Here is a 21,747-nt window from a genome sequence, read left to right on the forward strand (position 1 = left end):
TTTACCATAAATAGACACATAGTTGAGTCAAACTCTCTCTTCAGTGGAAATAAAACAGGGTCAGATTTACATAATCTTAATAAATCTACATGTATGTAACATTTTGTTAATTTCTTCAAACAAAATCCCAATCCATGTTAGGTTTAAGATTAGTTGTAGATAACAGTAATTCTATTTTAAAACAATAGTGTACTAATAAGTGTTTTATGATGTGTGACAACTCTCAGTAATGAAGAATTGTCTCTCAAAGCCAGTGTGTAGCTGAATGAAGCAAAAAAGTCATTTACCACTTCTTTCATCTCTCAGATGAAGGCAGCCCAAATAATGAAAAAAAATAAAACTCTGTGAAAATGAGTACAAAAGCCATTTAATCTCTCTCATCTTCCTCTTAATAACTGCAAATTTCCCCTTGGGCCCATGGGAGAGGGCCTCTCTGTGCCGCTGCCACCTTATCTGTCGCCTCCATATTTCAGCATGCTGAGCGGCTCCCTCAGTATCCAGCCCCCGGCCTCCTCTCGCCGGGGCCTGTGGGGAAGCTGGGCTCCTGGGCCCGCCATTGTTCTGGCCTGGGAGGAAAGTCCAGAGAGAGCCCTGAAAGCTAGAGAGTGGGAATATTAAAAAAAAAAAAAGAAAGAGAAAAAACTTGAGCCACTGCTTCATTAAGCGGCAGCCTTTCACAAGCAAACATATCAGAAACGGCCCCCTTTCAGAGGCAGTAATTAGCAATTTGGAAACCTTGCCCCCTCAGGATATACAGTTTCAATTTAGTCAGCAGCTTTAGATTCTTAGGCACTTAATATTCATTGTTTCTGCCATCTTCCCAATTTCTCGACGTACATTGTCTAGTCTTTCACTGCCGATAAAATGTTTTATCTTTCATGTAATTCTTCTTTTCAATGAGCCCTTTGCAAGAGAAGTTAATTTTTTATAAATAATTTTCAAAGGGATTTGCGAAGAATGTGAGGGATGTGATAGCAAAGTGCTCTTCAGGAAGTGCCGGCTGAATATAATATGGAGCTTTATGTTTGATTGATTAAGTCTGGCTGTAAATAGTGTATGGGAAAAGTTCCTGGGAAGTTATATTGCAGAGAAACCATCTGTGAGTGATGACACGGATAAAAAAAAGTGAATGATGTTTAAGTTTAAATGTGTTTGACATTGACTCTTCGTGATGATGTTACATTATTTACCTCTATTCTACAATGACTGACTTGTGCACACAGTTATCATGAGTTATTTGTGTGTTTGTATTGACATGGTATGTAAATCCTTTGCATGGATTAAATGGCAAAATGTTTGCAAACTGCTTAATAAGCCAAACCACATATCGTACCTCAGGGATGCAGGACTGACACTTATCTTTGCCACCATGGAGCCTTTGTTTCAAAACGCTACCACTTCCATTCATTTCCAATCAGCATTGTCTAATAGAAATAATTGATTTTTGCCTCTTCTCCACAAATGAAAAACGCTTGTGATTAAACATTTTGTCTCCAAATCTAAATTCCAAGATCCCCATCAACACTTGAGCAAAATAGGCAACTCATTAAAGCAAAAAAAGACAGAGAGAGAGAGAGAGAAGTAGCTAAGATGTGAAAAGAGGAGGCAGGGAATGAAATAATGAATGGAGTCCGAGTGAGCTATCTTTCCCAGGCAGAGCGCCACTAGGGATGCAAACTCTCAGCCACCAGAAATGAGCTACCTATCTGTGAAAAGAGTGACTGCTCCATCCTATTTGATTTGGCTCTCCTATCATCTCTTAAGAAGATGTCAGCCTTGCTTCTTCTATTGCTCTGAGCCTTTATCAACCCGGAGACGATTTCCTCTGCAAAAAAAAAAAAAAAGAAAGGAGGGGGAGACGCATTTCAGTGCCTTTCAGGGAGCAACACTAAAGAATAAGTGTTATGCGATAAAAAGGGGGTTGTTAAATAGATCTGTCTATTTGTATGGTAATAATGATCGCTTAAAGACTCGCAGCTCCGTGACTTGTAGAACAAGGAAACAAATCTGTATTCAGGTATTGTGTTAACATGACTCTCCAAACGACCTTGTGAAACTTTCATACAGTAAAAAATGAGTTGGGTTCTCGTGTTTTTTCCCCCCTTTGTTTGTATCATTCTTTTTCTCCTTTCCCGCACCGAGCGAAGCTGCCCTTCTCAAACTACAGCTGGAGCGCTTTGCATTTTAGACGATCTTCATCAGAGTTTCTATTGACAGTTCTGATGTAGATTAAAAACCCTTATTTAGTATTCAGTGTTAAATTTAGTATGTGTGTGGTAGTTAAATATGTTCACCTTTGCTACATGTCAAACAACAGTCACCATATGCATATTTCTTAAAATTTAACCCATTTTTAAGTCGTGAGTGCAGTAAGTGATTGCAGCCCATGTGGTGGAAGATGTACTTGGATCCCTGACTTGAGCAAAAGTAGCAATGCCTCAATTTAGAAATGCTCCAGTACAACCCTGCAGAGTCTTTTATAAAACCGACAAATGATACATTTTGTTAAGTTTGACTAAAGCAGCAAACTACGTAGCAGTAGTTTTTTATGAAACTTTACTTTGACGTGGAAATGATCGTATCTCTAAGCAAAGTCTAGACTTGACATAAGTGATTTCCCTGCAGGTTATGTAGGGGTATTGCAGTTTTGGATGCATGTGCTTCCAAGCCCGAGGTTAACTTTGTAAGAGCTTTATGATGATGTGCAGCAGTGAGACACTCCCAAGCTGCATGCTTGGCTTTGTTTTTAAAGTGTTGCCTGGCTTCAATCTCCTCTGTCATGATATCCATCTCTTCTGGTCCATGGCTATTTCTGACTAAACCCTCATTTTTGACGGTATAATACAAGAGGAATATTGTCTACCGTTGAAAAATGACCATTTCCTCACTATTTTAAGCCTGTCCCAGTTTAGCTATAACCATGACATCCACAGCGATACCTGCTGACTCTCAAAGCCAACTTCAGGTCCTTCATTAAGATTCTGACACTCCAGTTTTGTCCCCAAGTGACCTCAGCTATTGACAACATTATCTGGAAAGCTGGCCCATAAACCTCAGGAGCATTTTTTTGTTGTCAAGCAAATCAAACAGTAAGCGGGGGTTTGTTTGTTGTTCTGTATACCTGGAGACCCTCCAGTACATAGTTTCAGATGCATCACTGCCATGCGTAGCCATGTCAACCTGATCCACTAAGGTGCGTATGACATGTCAATTTAGCAGATGGCCATTTAGTTGATCCTTTATCTGCTCCTCTGACATCTGTGTGGCGTGTCTATGTAAACAACAAATCATTAAAAAATGTCCAAAACATGTCTGTCAGGGGTTTGTGTGGAGACTGATTCTTCAACCATACAACACTTGAGAAAAGGCTGCAAGTTTTTGTGACTGAAAAAACCTCCATGTCAACGCTGGCATAATTCTCTCTTTCTATGTTTTTGTATGAATTAATATATGTGCACACTCATGCAGCATCAATAGTGGTTCTAAAGGAATAAGACAAGAAGATAAATTATGATATTAAACTGATGGCAGACTGTTTCTGGTTGATGAGAGCATGGACGGCACAAGGACCAATGCTCAAGTAGCTGCTCACTTGCCAAGAAATGAGAATAAATTCAGTCTGTGGCAGCACTGATTGTTGAGAAGCATGTGTGAAAATACAGAAAATATGAAACATCAGTGCTTATTTCAATGTTAAATTAACAGGAAGAGCAGTTGTTGAACGGGAACAGGAAAGTGACACAAAAAAATAACATGCTGTCTTCATCCTTTCTGCCCATTTTAAACTGCCCACAGTTTAATTTATGAAATTATTAACTGATGTGTATGAGGAAGAGGGAACTGCTGTTACATTTTCATTATAGGTTTTTACAAATTAATAGTGTGAAACATGACTTTACAAAGACCTATTCCCAAACTACAAACTGTAACTCTGAGGGAAAAATTTGATCCACAAATACCTTCATTTTTAAATCACTTCCTAGCTTTTTTTAATCAAGATAATCACTGGACCAGATCTCTCTAAATTCTCTTCCCATAAGAGGAATTATGAACATTTTGAAGAATCATTTTGATTTTAAATCACATTTATGGGCATCTCTGCCTGGTGGTCTGTGGCGTATATCCAGGTAGTCGCAATGTAGCTGGTTTGAGTCCAGCTGGAGACCTTTGCCACATCTCATCTCCTCATTTTTTGATTCTCATTCTACCGTCTACAAAATAAGCTCAAAATTCTCCCCAAAATAAGCAAACAAAATTGTGTCACTTTTGGAAAAAGAAGTCCACACGTCAGGTTTTTCAAAAACACAAATGAGTGAAGCATAGGAGTATATCAATATCAAGGAAGTCATGACAACAAAAATCTGAGAAGAAACAAAAACAAAAACCTGGGAAAAATCTGTAGGAAAATGATTTCTTATGTTTTTGAAGGTCTGTCAATTGGTAAACGAGCAAAACCAATCAAATGAAACTAATTTCATTAAACATTAAAAAGCACATATTTAACCAAAACCATGAGCAGCATTAAAGGTGTAGAAAAAACATTCTCAAACATCTCACAAAATTATGACTGCGTGCATTTTGTCTTGCCCTTAAAACTGTGTTGCTCTCCACAATACAGCTGAACAGAGGAGGAGGTGGAGAAGGATGCAGGCTCCACGTGGCTCTCCAGACCCGGCATAGCAAGCACTAGAGGCAGATTGATTAGCTGCTCAGTTTGGCTGATTAATCAGGGCCTGTTCGGTGGAAACGAGCACCATTTATGGCTGATTATCTTCCCAGAAGGCAAAAATCTTAAGGTACAATCTGCAGCGGAACTTTTCAACCTCCATTTAAACCCAGTACTTTGTAATTCCTTATTTCATATAATGAAAATTCTGCTTACATTTGATTTCATATAGTTTCACATTACTGCTGTAGGAGTACTGGGCTCCTGTGTTTTTCCACCTTAATTTGATGACGGCTCAGAAGTCAAAGTAGAGGGAGAAAAAATCTATTTTTCATTGCATTAAATTCAACAAAAATTAACATTTTCTTCCAGCTTTACTAATTTCATGACAGCCAAATTACTTTGCTATAGTAAAGTGTGGGAAGAAAATGTAATGTAGGAGAAAATATACTCTTATACTCACTTTATACAAACATGAAATATCTTCCATATAATAACACATATTCCATTAGTTACAGTTTCCACATCTTGACCTATATAGTGCTTATTGCTCTATTTATCCGTCTTATTTCTTTTTAAATGGTTTTCCATCATTTGAATTTGTGTTTGCACTGTATTTTCTGTCCATAGTGCTATAATGACCTGAAACGACATTGAATGTCAATCACCAGAAAATTACTTGGCAACTATTTGGATAATTGAGTCATCATTCAAGTTTTTTGAAGCAGAAATTCACAGGTTCTAGGTTCTCAAATGTGAGGATTTACTGCTGCTCTTCTCTGCTTTATTTATATTGTAAACTGAATATATTTGGGTTTTGGATTGTCAGGTTACATTGGAAGAAATAGTGATAGGTTTGATAAATCAAGCAACTATTCACTTAATCAGGTAAATAATCAAGAGATTAATTGATAAGGAAAATAACCTTTAGTTTCTGCCCCAATGCCATAAATATGCTTTCAATAACTGTGTTTAAAATGTACCATATGTAGCTCTAAGACAAGCAAGAACAACTTCCATCTCGTGCGACACCGAACCAAAACTAACTAACTCCAGGCTGTGCTCCAGTAACAGTGAAACAAAGACTTTATGCAAAGTGTCTGTGACCTTTTACATTGAAGTGAGCTTGATATTATAGTAATGCTGACACTATCAAATTGGAAAGTGAACACCCATCACACTAAGGACAGTTGCAATCACCCTTTTCATCTTGTATAGTTCATTCTCAATGGAGCTAGACCACAGCGTGACACGGGACTTTAACTTTCCTCTTTATTGCTACAGAAGCGAAGAATTACTAACTGATTACTAACATGAGTGTTTGAATTTCTGTTTTACTAGTAGCCACAATTTCTCTCAGGTTTTCTCTCTAAACAATAGGAAAGGAGGTGGTAACGGCACCCCTGTCTCTTTGGACTCAACCCTTTAATGCTCACACCACACTTCACGCCACTGTCCAGCCCTGCAGCCAACACTCGGCTACAGAGTGGCCTTCCCCTGGCCTGGTCACCCGTTTCCATTTATCTGCTGGGATAACTATAAAAATCTGTCAGGAGCAGGGTGGCTTTTTTTTTCACTCAGCTCAGCCCAGCTGGCAGATTGAGAGCCCCCTGTAATGCACAAGTCTGTTTTTATTATTCTTGCTGGGGGAACACTATTTCATCAAGTGCATGATTCCACAGAGGAGAGGAGACAGCCTCGGCCCAGCTATATTTCTTCCAATCAAACATTCCAAGGGGAAAAAATGAGTGGGTGCCATCAAATCCCAGAATAATGCTGCCAGATTTTATGTAAAAAGAAGGACTGATGGACAAATACAGGAAGGCAAGACAAGTTTAATGACGTGTGTTCAGGAGCTGAGATTGGAAAACTGACAGAGAAAAGCAGCCTCTTTGCTGGAATATAAATTGTTGTGCGCTGTAAAAAGGCTTTTATCTGGAGTGAATATGGGACGAAATACACAGGTCAGGGTTAAGTCATTTTCTCCGGCAAGTTAAGCGAATAATGAAGGCGAGCCCGCGCGGAGAGGAGCACTGCTACTGCCAGTTTGTCTTCATTTATTATGCCAAATCTCATGATTTTGGCGTTGGCGCAGTGAGTGCTCTGGCGCGCACCGGTGGACGACATATCGCTTAATTTACACAAGGTAATGAAAGCAGGGAATGGGAGGACAAAACAATTTACCTGCTGACACGGGAAGAAGTGATTTGCGAACATGGGGGGTGAGCGAAAGAGCAGGCAGAGGGCCAGGGCCAAGGGGTGGAAGAGGAGCAGAGATAGGGATGAGGGGGAGAAAAAGAGGGAAAGGGGAGGGAGGAGGGGAAGAATAAAAGACAGGGGGACTGGAGGGGAAAAACAAAAGGATGAAACTGACAGGCTTCAGCCTCGGCTCGTCAGGTGCTGATGATGGCTTCAATGAGGCAACAGTAAACTCTCAGTCTGTCTCTCCCTCCCCTCACAAACACAAAAATACACGCAATCGGGGCGAAATTGACCTCAAATCTGGAGGGTCTGTGCTGACAAGGCCCTTGTTTTACTCCTCCTTTCCCGCCCCAATTGTAATCACTTATCAGAGAGCCACTTGTGCAGCAGGGACAGGCGGCTTCAACATCACTCTGGAGCCGCAACAGGTATTTTTATCCAAAGACCAAATCTATGACTGCAGTCTCGCACTGAATTCTGCTGACCAGTTCGATGAGGATGAATGTGATTTTAGTATTTTTTGTGCAGAGAGAAAACTAGCATCATTTTTAAAAAATGAGTGAAATACATATTTAGGTGGCTGGTATCTATATGAGTGAGTGCAGTTTGATGTGGATTAAGGGGACTGTTGGACCTTGAGTGCCATTCTTGTTTGCTCTGTATCCACATGTACAGTATTACAATCCTAATCAAAGAAGTTACTAGGGATGGATGATATATATTGGAATGATAAATCAAGCTTTTAAATAAAGAAGAATAAGAAGGTCAAACTGCTGCACCTGTCTAGAGTCACACAGTGTGGACTAGAGAGCCAAATATGTCGATGGTGTGGACGTTTTTTTACAGTTTCAGAGGAAGAGAACACGATTTGTAATATATGTTCCACAAAGGTTCTGAAAGTTTTAACACAACAAATCATATTAGAGTTGTGGAATAGTAAATCATCCCGCTTTGGTCACTACATTTTAGCCTTTCATACCCTCAGGTGTGCATAAACTATAGTTTATCCACTTCTTTTGAAATAAAAAAATGCCAAATTACCAGTTAACTTAAAAGGTATTGGCCATGAGAAGCAGGTAATTATCTGTTATCCGCATGGTGCATCCCTAGAAGTTACCCAAATTAGGATTACCATACCAATGTTCCAGACCTAAAATACTGACGCTGGCCAATCACTTCAAAGTATTGATGGATGCGTTGTAAATGTTCACGATTGCCCATTCAGCTGATGGCCTTTCACACAAATAGAAAAAAGAAAAAAAAAGAGTCTGGCTGAGACTCCCTGGCAATATGGCTGGAGCAGCACTGTAATTTTCCAATCACTAGCCCTTCAGGCCAGGCCACTCCTTAGGGCAGTAAGATCAGATGAGCCGCGGCATTTTCTTTTGTAAGAGTCCAAACTCTATTTGTCTGCTCGCAGGAACAAAAACAATCAGGGAGCCGAGAGAGAGAGAGCGGCTGTTTGGTCTCTCTGGAGAGGGGCCAAAGACAGAGCAGGAGGAGGGGGATGGAGGTGATGAGGGGGGGGAGAGAGAGACAGTGGGGTGACACAGATAACCGAGTACCCCCCCACACCTCCGCCCGCTGTGGGTGGTTGGTTCTGGTGATGATGAACGGGGACGCGGCTCAGCACCAGGTCCCTGCTGTCAGGGCTCTCGGCAGGACGAGACAGAGAGAGGAAGTGTCACTCTCGGCAGGCCTGCTGGGCCAACCTGGACTCTGCTGAGTCCTGCTGCTCGAGTCTTCACAACAAATCAAACACCATAACACCCACCCCCTCCCCAAACACGGCCACACACACACACACACACACACACACACACACACACACAGCCAGGCCTCCGCCACTGTCTGGAAGAATGTGTCAGAAAGCATAACCAGACTGCATCTGAATATCTATCTGTTAAGTGATTAGGCGGACTGATATTTAGGAACATTAATCTTTGTTTTTTCCTTGAACGAGAAACTAGTCCTTGTTGGTGGGGGGGCTCCCTGCAGCCTCTCCTCTGTCCTCCACCCTCCTCTGTCCGCAGACCTCTCCACAGGCTTATTTCCCCTCACAATGAGAGGTGACAGTGAACAGTGGAACTCGTCAGTGTGAATAACACACAGTCATGCTTGGTGAGACCCTCTGGTGGAGCGCGACACACATACACACTCGCACACATAATGGCGCACACACCGAGGCTCAAGGGCCCAGCGGTAGGCACGCTGTCAACTTCGGTGCACTGCCTTCCATTACAGCTTAACTGGGGACAAATTGAGCAATCTGATGGGTTAAATCTGACATGTTTGCCCTTCTGACCTGTGTTTGTCGTACAGTATCGCTTCCCACACCTCCGTGGGGTGGAAACAGCGAGCTACAGGACATAGATGACTTCTTAATGAATGCAATCAACATAACGTGCTGCCTCGGATCATAAGAAAGGTCAGAGTGACATTTTTTCAAGTTCACAAACTCAGCTGAGCTCACATTACTGTGCCATCAGGTCTGTCGAAGTCCCTCAGTGATGTGCTGTTCTCTTGAGTCTTGCAGTGTCCTTCAGTGGCACCTTATAAGAGCAGTCCATGACACAAGCAGTGGTCAGGCTTAATTTACCCACTTTCTCTGTCCACTGCCCCATCAGCATATAGTATCACATAACTGCTAATGGGCTATTGGAGGGAGGAGGGAGGGTGCGGGAGCGAGAGGAAGACAGCAATAGTTAGGGAAATGGAGCTCAGGTTCATCCAAACATTTAATAACTTATCCAACCTGGAGCTTTCACCTCTTACTGGGCTAATTATATCATTTAACTTGCCTGGGAGACGGGGCCAGCGTGGACGCTCCCGTCTTACAGTGTCATCACATAATTATGACTTATGCCAGAGCAGCCTAGCAAGCTGGATGAAGTCAGCTCGCCATAAATTTTAATGATCACTTAGACAATACGCAACGTTCACGGGGGCTTCCGTGGTATTAGCAGGGAAATATGGACGCCACTACACTGAAAAGCTGAAGTGTGGAGGCGGATGGAGAGGTGAGAGGTAAAAGGAGAGGAGAGGCACGCCACAGGAAGCACAGAAAGGAGATATTTGTGTGTTTGGGGAAAGGTGAGTTTAGACTGGGCAGACACGGCCGCTTGATCGTGTGGGATCAGGTTCTGTGGTAACCGGGCTGCTAAGAGGCCAACGTCAGGCCTGTCAGAGCTAAACACCCGAGTACAGTCTGCTTCAATGGAAAAACAGCAGCTGACACTCAATGCTCACGGGCCAACTGCTGACCTCATTCTGAGAATAAAACGCACAGGACGGAGGGGAAGAAAGCCTGCCGTGTCTAATATGGAAAACTGATGCTTTTTCCTCAGTGTGGCAGAAGTTTCTAATAACTTTCAAAAGTTGGAAAAAAGAGAAAAGGCCATAATAGTGGGAAAATAGATGGGGCATAATGAAAAGGGCTGAGTGTCTTTTTTTTTAATAGCTGTAAAATGGCTAATTAGCCCTCTATGATTGATCATTGTGGGAGCACGCATTGGGAGGTTTGAGTCTCCTGGGCTTAAATAGTTTTCTGGTAAAATAATTTTACATTTCTGGTGTAATTAAGAAACGTCCTGTGACCTCTGTGACCTCTGAGCGTGGCATGTGGAAATATTTTCACAAGTCGACGAGGGCTGCTTTAACGTTGTCTCAATAAATAGGACTTTTAATATAAGAAAATGGTGAATAAGGAATATTGATTTCAAGACGCAGGTACCCAGATATTGTGCACTTATGAAAAAAGGAGAGCAGTCAGAGAGAAGCTGATCTCCCTTGCACTTAATATTAATGTCTGTTTTGTGGCTATCCCATTTCAGGAGGACCCAGCTCCTGCGGTGGAGCGATTGAATGACAGAGATTACCTGTTTGGAAAGCCCCACGAGACAGCTGATTGATAATGCATGACACAAAAATGTTTTTGTTTACCCACAGATATGGCTTTGAGCAGGGTTTCAGTTTCTTGTTTTTTTTTCTCCGGAAACCTGATTCTCTGGACTGAGGTGGATTGAGGGGGAGAGTCACGGGTCAGGAGGTCTCGTCTGAGAGTCGTCTGGCTCCATAGGTACCTCCTCGACCAGGGTTGGGGGGGTGGCCACATCATATTCATCCCATTCAGCCAGTGTTGTCCTAAAGGGGACGTTACATGAAAACATAATCTCGCACCACAATTTCATTCCTTCAGCAGCATTAGATTAGATTGAAACTTCCCTGCACACTTTCCTGGGGCTGTCAAATGAGCTGTCAGTCATGTGTCAGAGCCGGCCCCCGCTCATCTGCTCTAATACATCACACAGCCTTTTATATGGATCAGTATGAGTGGGACTCTCTACACAAACGCCAGCAGCTCCTCCGCCGGGACGCCGGGGTGATTGATAACATTTCCCCAGCTCTTCACACTCATGCCCATTTGTATAGTTGGTTGGAGAAGGGCCCCTGGTGTCCACTGACATCCACGGTGCCCATCATCGGCGGGCTGAGGACATGACATCAGCTTAGAGACGCGGCAACTCGCTCTGATACATGCCAGGAAACGGGCAGCTTTTCATTCATAAAGTACAGTGTGACAGCCATTGACAGATCACTTCTAACGCGCACTGATATTTGTATTTTCCTGAACAATAAAGGCAATACGGGAAACCAGCTCAGGTGCCACTTGTGATTAAAGACGTCAGCTTTTAAATCAACAATTGACCCTTTATATTATCACAGCTTATAAATGTACACTCATTAGCGTACAGTTTTAATGCTTTAGAAATCCTCAGTGTCTCGATCACTAAGGGGGAATCCTGAGCCTGTTTTTGTGTACCGTCATATTGGCATATTGGCCGGGCTAATGGCCACTTGGCACATAGACAGCTATCCATCCCAATCTCAGCTTTGCTAATCCAATTGAGGCAACCTGCTTGGCAAGAGAGAGACTCATCTGTCTTTACTGTTCATTAATAGGGCTCCTCCTCGAACTCGGAGCCCATTCACATTCCTTTGGATCGGACCGAAAGCAAAGCCCATCACTGGATCTGTGCTGGAGGTTTAGCAGGGAGGGGGGATATATAATCACTTCTGAGATACATAATCACTGCGGTGTGGGGTAAAGTATCCGAAAATATGAAACCTCCCTAAGGGATGAGCCACATATTTTCAGACAGAATAAAAAAAACACAATGCAGGTATGTGATTCAGCTCAATATCATGACGACCATGCTTTTTCAAGCCTGTCTGTCCTGAGTAAAGAGCCTTCTTGAGGGTTTTTTTTCCCCTCTCCATGGCAGGGCTTTATGTCTAGCGGTGGAATGATAATAATGTTTCTAATCTTGTTACATTGCGCACAGAATTGTCTCCCGTGTTAATGATGGACCAGCCCCCTCCCTGCTCCACTGAGATGCTTACTTTCAATTTGTGTACTGTCATCTCCCCGCCACGCGCTCAAAATTGATGCACCCTCTTCCTTTTAATTAAATCAAAAAACAGTTGGGGGTCTTGGGCAGGTGGGGGACTTGCTCCCACGTACAGCCATCACAAAGACCTGGCTGACTCCAGGACGAATCAGGGTTGCTCCTGTTCTGTGTGTAGCTGTGTGTGGTCAAGTTATTGTATGCATGAAATTGACATCAGATTTAAATTACAAGCACACAAAAAAGATGTCATTAAGTTAAACAAACTGATTTTTCAACCAAAATCAAGTGGTTTTGTCAAGAAAAACTATTTTCTTTTCGACTCCACTACAAACTTTCTTATAACATTGATTTCTGTCAAAAAGCCAGTGGACATTTTTCCTGGTAAATAAAGAAATAAATAACAATCCCAGGAATCTTCCTCAGGTAGGTTTGCCCTCGGGCAGAGCTGGAGCCAAAGTCTAAGAAATGAGAGCGTAAAATTCCCACACATTAGAAGGCGGATAATTGGATTTCCTGTGTCCTGTACGGTGGGCGGTGTGGTTCCTGCAGCTGTGACATTATCAAGGTAACATAACCTGAAGGCTGCGGTGTAGCAGCACAGGCCCCGCAAGGCCTGTCCTCCAGTTCCACATCACTGCCTGCTTGGCTATTCATCCTGTGGACCCTGCAAATGAAATTATGGGAGGAAGAGCAAAGGACATTCTTTGGGAATTAATCCCATTTATGCCTAAACCCACTTCAGATTTTTATAGTGAGGCCCTCTTTAGATGTAAGACGCATTCACAATTAGACAAGGCCTTAGGAGGATTGAAAGAAATACTGTGTGTGTGTGTTGGTTTGTTTGGTGGTTAATTTGGAGACAGAGGCAGGAAATAGGAAAGCTCAGAGAAATAAAATGAAATACTGAAACTTCGATACTTTTCTCAAAAAAATGTCACTGAAACACATCTAGGGCCAGACATGTGTCATTTAAAGTGTCTTAAGGATTCCTTCATTTTAATATTGTAGCATGGACAACAGATGTAAAAATGTATTCATTACTGGATGAATATTTTCCACTGCGAATCTGAAATCAGGATTTGATATAAATACATAAATCTAAAGCAGCCAAAATTAACAAAGTATTTTTTTAATAATGAAAACATTATAAGTATTATTCAATATTCTCTGGCATCGTTACAATTATAATAGTGGACTAATTACAGACACTGTGGTCTAAATAACATGCAGCATGGACTCAAACAATCCTGCTCACATACAGTTCACCGGTTTGTTTTCTGTAATATTAAAAATTTTAATTCAAATCTCCTTTATCAATGAATACTTTATGTTTTTTGAATGTTATTGTACAGTTATCTCTATATTTTGCCCTCAAATATCTGGCTGAAAATCCTAAATCTAAAACCACAACACTGACCTACATCAACAACACTATATCTCACTATTGAGAAGGCTGTAACTGCTCACAGTAGTATTTTAAGACATTTGTAGAAATATTATGGTGAATTATTTTTAAAGCTATAGCAAACACATTTAAAACTTAAATGTTGAGAATGAATGAGAATGATGTTAAGGGCAGAAAACAAAAAAGGGGGGGAAATGTAGCATAAGTTGCCTTATTGGAGTTTTATGTGTACATTTGGCTTGTTTTGTTGTTTTGTTAAGTTCTACATGACTGATATTTACCTCCTTTTTTGAACGTTTGGACTTCAGTCTCACAGGTCAGACCTATTTATTCTTTCCAAAAATGTATCTAAACTTTAAAAAATAAAAATAAACAAATCTTCCATGAATACCATATTGTGACGCAGTTTAGCCAAAAGCAAATGCAGCATTTACTGCATCAAAGTGGCCTCGAGATGTGTCCAGGAAGTCGGGTATGTTAAATACCCGCAAATAAAGTTGCAAAATAATGACTTACTGTCTTGTAAAAGTGATGTTTTCATCTTACCTCGAACACAGACGCCATAATTGTGTTGTATTCTTGCTGTAATATCCTGCTTTTTTTTTTTTTTACCTGCAGCCTGCAGTTTTACCCACACAGCCACAGAAAGCACCTGACATCAATTAGCCCCGTCTGTTTACTCTCGCGATGCATTGCAGATAAACACTGCCCCCTAGTGACGACACAGGACTACAACTGTTCACACTGAAGGCAAAAAATGTTTGGAGATGCAAGTCTTTCCTTTTTAAAGATTTTTAAACCAAAATTTTATAGAGCTATGGGACTTTAATAACATATGTGTAAAATGAGGGGGAAAAAAACTTTTATTTTTATTCTTTAAATAGGTGTTTTGTATTTTTGTTTTAGGTCTTTTTTAACTAAACTAAAAAGACCAATATACAGTTCAGTTTCAGCTACAAATAACAGTTTAAATTATTCCAACTCTTTGCACCTAACATTTGAGGACAAAAGCATATTATTGTTATACAAGCATAAGCATATTATATTATTTAACAAAACAAATGCAAAATATTATATAATATTGGATTACACTATCCAATTTCTCGTTTTTCTGTCTACATTTATGTAAAATAACACATATGGCTTCAACATTTACCTGGAGGCTTAAAGCTAGACACACACACACACACACACACACACTACACTAAATGCTCCCTCCTTAGTAGAAGGGCTGGGCTGATTACAGCTCCTCCACTGTCCTCATCAAGACCAGCGCAGACCACAGTCAGAGATAAGAGGCCCCAAACACCCAACACACACACACACACACACACACACACACACACACAGTGAATACAGTAATCTCCTCTATCCACTGCACACACGCATACTGTACTTATAAACAAATACAAATAAACACAGACAAGCACACACACACACACACACACACACACACACGTTTACCAGCCTCCTCCTCAGGCAGCCTCAGAGCTCAGGCAGGTCCCTGCCATTATCCCGTCCTCTACCCTAAACACGCAGTTTTAATTTCAAAGCTCTGATTAGCTGATGATTGCATGACAGCCGCCGACCAGGTTCCCTTTTCGCCCGGCTCCCAGACTGCAACTCAATCATGCCCAATTAGTGGGTCCCCAAACACTCTCTCTTATTAGAGGACTCATAATCGACTCATTGTGTCCTGATTTGGCAAATAAATCACTCTGGAGGCTGCTGACTTCCCCCCATCCTCCCCTTCCCCCCTTTTTCTCTCTCCCTCACTTCTCTCACCCTGTCTTTCACTGCCCACTCCCCTTCTTTTCCATGTCCAGGGGTTCAGTGACAACGTTTTCAGGCGTGCTTTTCATTGGAGCTGACAGTTTGAGCAACGCCGGACTCCCTCTTTTTTTTTTTTATTCCCCCTGAAGAATGAAGAATAATTTAGCAGCTAAGGCAAGGCAGGCAGCATGCGGGTGTCCTTGTCCTACAAGGTTAAGAATCCATTCCATCTGAGCAAGAAAGGAGTGAATTAAAATAAATGATGGCCAGATATTTATTGCGAGTTTGTAGATGAAGCCAAGTCAGTCCAGTGGACCAGCGGGGCCCATGCTGCCAGTGGCTCAGTGTAGCCGAGTGACCTCCCTGCCTCTCCCTGCATAACTGGGGAATAACACTCAATGTCACATTACTCCTATCCTGCATTTGGTATATTTATTTATATCCCTATATATATTTATATCGATGAATGCATGTGTTGGGGACATCAGGACGAAACGTCAAATGAGATAGCAGGACATAGCTATATGAAATTATCTGGTTGGGGGATGCTAAAAATAATTATAATTTGATTGAAGAAGGGGGATTCTTGAGAAAAGGGAGCTTTGGAGGCACCAGCAAGGAGATCCTGAATGAGACGGGACACGACACATGGAGACACAGATGTCCTTCAGTCTGGAGACAGAAAACTCAAGGCCGCTCTGCCAGATGCTAAATGTATTATATGGTAAAGGTACAGCATCACACCGCGTTTTTAATTCTTTGGGGAATAATCTTCCAAAATTCTTGTAAGACTATCTTTCGTGCCTACAACACGTTTCTTCATCTGAATGAAACACCACCTTTACTTACTGTGCTGGTGTCACAAGAAGATGGTCAGGATGGATGGCGGTCCAGTTTGTGGCTAGGTTTTGGCGACCTACTCACCTCCATGCCACTGGAAAGTCTGGTGAACTTTTCTTGTCCAATAGACATTTCTGACACTTCACAGTGAAACAGAGTTGCAGCATTCTCCTAAACAACTGAAGTAGATAGAGACTTGTTTTAAAACATAACAAAACATAAAAATGGCTTCATACAGTGAGTTCCCAAACTGATTTGTAAAGAAGTTGTTGACACCCTTTTTAAAGCTGCTTAGCCAAAAGTGTCAGAGCACACCCTTTCAAATGGATGCACGAGCTTGACCATGCCTTGAGGATGTAAATATTGTCTTTTCAAATCAATTTGAGATCTCTGGGCTTCTGGAGATGAAATTGAATCTTAAGGATCCATGTACATGGACACACATTTTCCATTTAGAACATTTTGTGTGCCTGTGTACAAGATCCTATTTCACAAACTGACGTGATACTGGGTTGAATTTTCACAGTATGCATTTACAGTTGCTTTATGTTCTAACAATTATACGTGCAAAGGGCCTTAAGAAATGTATTATACTTCAGAAGGACCCACTGCAATATTCCTTCCCAGAATTCAGGGCTACATAAGGCCAACATGAGAGCTTTACGGACTCAGCAGGTGGACCGACTTGAGCCCAGGGGCTTGCAGAGCACTGGGAGGCCTGTGATGTTGCAAGCATGCTGGAGACCGGTGGACTGTGATGTGGTGGACTCAGAGCCAAAGAGTAGCTTTAGCAATGTCCCACTGTGACTGTGAGCTCCCTGTCTGGGCTCAAACATCTTCTCCTACAGCAGCAGATCCTGTGAAGTCAACTCAGGATGCTGCTTGTCTTTGTCCAAACCAAACCAAACCAAACCAAACCAAACCTATTCACCGACATTACCCCCCTCCTCCACTCTTCCAAGGTGGTGTTTGGTGTGTGGTCATTAGTCTCTGTTTACAGTGCAGAGAGCCTGGCCAGCTGGTGTGTGACGTGTGATGTGCTGCGCTGTGGTCTACCACTGTGAGACCCCCGTGGCAGAGTCGTAGAGGACCAGCAACCCCCTTCCCCAGGCGGGCCGCAGAGACCGCAGCGAGCCCATGGCAGATGGAGCCTCCAGCGTTCCCCCGTCTCTCTCCTACGAGCAAAGAAGAGGTGGAGCGAGCGCTGGAGGTGGGACTGGCCCCGGCCCCCATCACAGATGCCAGGAGAAAGGCTGAGACTCTGGCGAGGCCCTGCTGGGAGGGTGCTGGGCCGGAACAGGTGCAATCTCAGCCCCTCGATCCCCTCTGTCAGCACCTCAGTGGTGGAGCCCGCGCTCTCTTCCTGTCCTCGCTCCTTCTCATTCACACGCTCAAGAGGTGTTGTGGGGCTACATCCAGCCCCTCCCTCCACCCAGCAACAAATTCAGACACCAAAAACCAGACACAGTTCCCTTACTGCCTTCCCCTCAAAAGGAACAAACATTAAAAGTTCAAAGAACAGTAGCAGAAGTGTGTGTTTGTGACCCTCAGAGGGCAAACAGTGGAGTTGTGTTGACTCAGGCGTTTTCCTCTGCTGGCCATGATAAGCTCCTCGGCTGACCCCGCCACTGCCGGGGGGCCAACACAACCACTCTCCTCCCATCAGCCCTTGCTTTATCGCCAGCGGCTACAAGACAAAGAGGTTCTGCTGTATACCTGGCTGTGGACGGCATCCAGCATGATGGAAAGAGTTTATGACAGAGGGGGGTGGGTGGGTGGCGAGGGCCCAACAAGCCACCTTGACCCGTCCCTGCTCAAAGGACCTTGGTGAACCCCGTCCCATTGCCCCCAGCCCCACACAAGCGACCTGGCCACTCCAACTGCCACTGAGTTATTATCATAATTTCCCGGAGAGGCATTGCAGGGCCTCCACGAGCAGAGAGGCATCCGTGTTTTACAGAATGTTTTGTGTTTTATTGCCTTTAAGTCACTCATAGGCCAGCAGAGAGGGCCCGCAATGATAAGAAAACCAGTCATGTGAAAAATGAAGGACCACGCGCACAGGACTGAGAGGTGAAGAAGGGAAATAATAAAATACATGACAAATGTGGAGCTGGACTGTATTTCATGTTCGAACCCCCCGCGTCTCGCAGTCCAACACCTCGACTACACTAAAAACATATAAGGGGAGAGCAGGAAATAATAATAATGAATTCAGCCTATCTCACTGTTACAAAAAGAACAGAAGCTTTTTTTACCCATCTCATACTTGAAAAAAAAAAAAAACTCCCAGCCCTCTCACTCCCCCTCCTGGGTACTTTGACAACATGACGGCCGTAAGATGCCCAGGGGCATTCCAAGCTGCCACCATCCCGGCCATTTCATGTCCAAGCCCACCTGGGGTAAACAAAAAAGGACTTGGAGCGACAGAATATTAACTAAAGAAGAGAGGGGAAAAATAGCACTGACAAAACTGAAAATACTTTTCAACCCGTCAAACTTTCAGTCTTAAAAAATACCTCTTTCATTGCATCGCTTTTGTGGTGTAATTCCCCCTCCTCTCCCACAACCCCCTGCGGGCTTTTAAAGGTGCAGTGTGTCTAATGAAAAAATAAAACATCTGTTTAATCTAGCTATTTCAAAAGCAAATCCCCTTTTGATCAAAAAATGATATTGATCTGACTCCCTTAGTTGTGTGGCGAGGATCTCTCCTTTAAACTTGAAATATCATGGAGTCTTTGTGGCAAATCAATACCGCCGCTGCCTTTTGAGGCTTGTTTCAAAGGGCACCAGATCCATTTGAATATAGTAGAAATAGTTATGTTATAAATTAATGTGTAAAACATGATCTCGGCCTGGCTTTAAAAGGGGGATGTCTTTATTTTCTTGCCTTTTAAAACTGCTAATAATCCCCTCATGGTCGGTTCTGACGCACGTGACGGCCGGGTCACAACAGGGAACCTGTGACAGGCACGCGGCCCCTGGTGGAATGAACCGGTCCTAATATTCCTTGAGCTTTAGCGTGTCTGTCCTCACCCCTCACTCTCTGTCTGCGGGGCCCCGGCATCGGGCCTCAGCTATCTCCACATCTCCCCATTTTCTTTAATTACACCTCAGCATATTGCTTTTGGGCCATATGGAAGGCAGATATTGAGACCAGATAAGATGTATAAACTTCTGTCAACACCACAGTATATTAGCTAGAGCTGGAAGCATATTATCTCTATTCTATCCTTCCAATTAGCGCCCAATATCAAAATACATTAGGACAAGCCTGTCGACGAGCAGCAGGAAAAAACATGACATTAATGGGGCCTTCATCCGTTTTCTTCTTTTATTAAAATTGTATTACTTCCTTGCGTTTGTTTTCTTTGCCACAAAAATGACAAGTCATTTCCACCAAGGGACCCAATAAAAACACAGATAAATTACCCATTTAAACTCAATGGCCTGAGAACTCCCAGTGTTCAGCTGGTCCATACTGGCCTCGAGGTTTTACAGTGGGGTCTTCAGTAACAAACTGCTGCTCTTAAAAAAACAAACAGCGTAGATTCACACGAGAAAACTTATTTTCCTACATAAACTGAGATTGTGTTGCATGTGTCCCATTGAATCAAAGGATTTTAAACATTGTGTCATTACTGGAACATTTTGAGTGAAATATCGGATTACAGACGCATGCATTGGGGCAATGTGGATTCTTACAGCAGTAATGGCTCCATTATTTTAATAGAAAAATGTCAAGGGGGAAACAAATCACACCCTAAACCCATGTGAGGCCTGTATCGCCTGATCTGAAATACACAGCATCAACGCGGCCTCACACTCAGCTCACCTCCCAGTGACACCATGTTCATGTGAAAGCTACCGCCATAACCAAAGAGCTCTCCAAGAACACAACTGTCTTCTTCACTATGTATATATTACAGCTGCATTGACGTGATTGAATTCACTGCACCCAGACAGAGAGAGGTCACAGTGAGCCTCGCTGCAGCATCAGGATGTACTGTATACACTATGAGAGACATGGAGAGAATAAAGGAGGAGAGAGCGGCAGGATGAGGCAGTAGAGAGAGGTCACTTTGAGAAGCTGGATGCGAGCACATGCCAAACAGCGTCTCTGGATCTCTCTCTCTTCCTCTAATCCCCTCTCTGATCCACCGGCGCTCGGGCCAATCATTTGAGGCCGGCCACAACCCGTGATCGCTGGGCCCTAATCTGAGTCTTCGGCCCCGGCCGCAGTCCACCTCAGACAGCACCGGCCGGCTGCCAGCAGAAGAGTGGCAGGCTTAGCCTTCTCCAGAGAGACAGCTAGAGGTTGTCTCTACATGGATGGGCACTTCGCAGCTCGGCGGGGGCGGGAGGAAGGGGCAACATAGCAGCTGCTCAGGGCATATGGGCAGAATTCATTAAGTCTGGCTAAATAAGCCAATTGTGGAGGCGGTAAAAAAAAGTGTGCGTTTGTATGTCTGATAGAGAAACAAACAGAGATCACTCACTGTGTTAGAGCTCAAATATTCTGAGACACACAATTATTCCAAGCACAAATATCCCGTGTGATAGCTTCGTCCGGAGGTATTAGACTTGATGAAGTTGATTCAAGGTCCCCTAAATGAAAAAAATCTGGATCTATTTGTGATGGCCAGTGATTGAGCTGTTAGATGCATAGATTATGTGTCCTTGAGGACTTTTGCTGTGCATCTCCAAATGTCATGAGACTGCTCTCTGCAGCAGAAATAAACCCAATCACAATCTGTAAATGTTACAGCTGTTTCCCTAATAGACCTGGCCTGACTTCGGAGGCCTGCATTGATATTCGCACACATGAACCGAAGACAAAACTGAATGCTGATACATGCGACCAGCGTGTGCTCAAGTCGCGGTATACAATGCATTTCATAAATGATATCGACTTCTGAGCAAAGGGGTCAGAGCCAGCGTCCTGAGGCCTGTTCTGTCAGCTCTATATTCAGTGTTATCACATTGTTTTCTTTCACACTAAAGAACACAAACCTAACACCAACTATTGTCTTGTTCCCCCGACTTACATCCATTCCTCTTTATCCAGTAAAAGGTATAATGTATGCTAATCCCCCAGGTGTCAATAGGAACTCTGTTCAATGCATTTGAGATAATAGTGAAGAAGGGGTTGCTCCTATCGAGGACCTGGAAGATAAAGTCAATGGCACAGTCAATAACAATAAGGTTGTAGGCTTTAATGAGGAATGTTAATTTGAACACAATCAACTGGATTTCAGCTTAGCTGATTATCAACCTTGGACTTGTATGAGGGTGTTGATAATGCTGGCAGTACAGGGAGGGCATTTTTATCTGTGACAGCTTTTTTTCAGGGGAGCTTTTCAAACAAAATCAGTTTGCCTTTTGGCTGTTTAAGTTAAAAACTAACAAACAAAAGAGGGTGGATTTAAAAAAACTGGAACAAAGACAGG

The 21,747-nt window shown here is 42.9% G+C and overlaps 1 long non-coding RNA gene across 1 annotated transcript; it reads right to left on the reverse strand.

Annotated features, from left to right (window-relative positions):
- Positions 1-350: 350 nt before the first annotated feature.
- Positions 351-14,315, reverse strand: LOC141010002 (uncharacterized). Its single transcript, XR_012180167.1, has 3 exons — positions 14,231-14,315; positions 10,811-11,011; positions 351-598 (listed from the first exon to the last, which is right to left on the reverse strand). It is a non-coding gene; the product is annotated as an uncharacterized lncRNA (long non-coding RNA).
- Positions 14,316-21,747: the final 7,432 nt, after the last annotated feature.

The sequence above is a fragment of the Pagrus major genome, chromosome 16, assembly GCF_040436345.1.
Source record: "Pagrus major chromosome 16, Pma_NU_1.0".
NCBI lineage: Eukaryota > Metazoa > Chordata > Actinopteri > Spariformes > Sparidae > Pagrus > Pagrus major.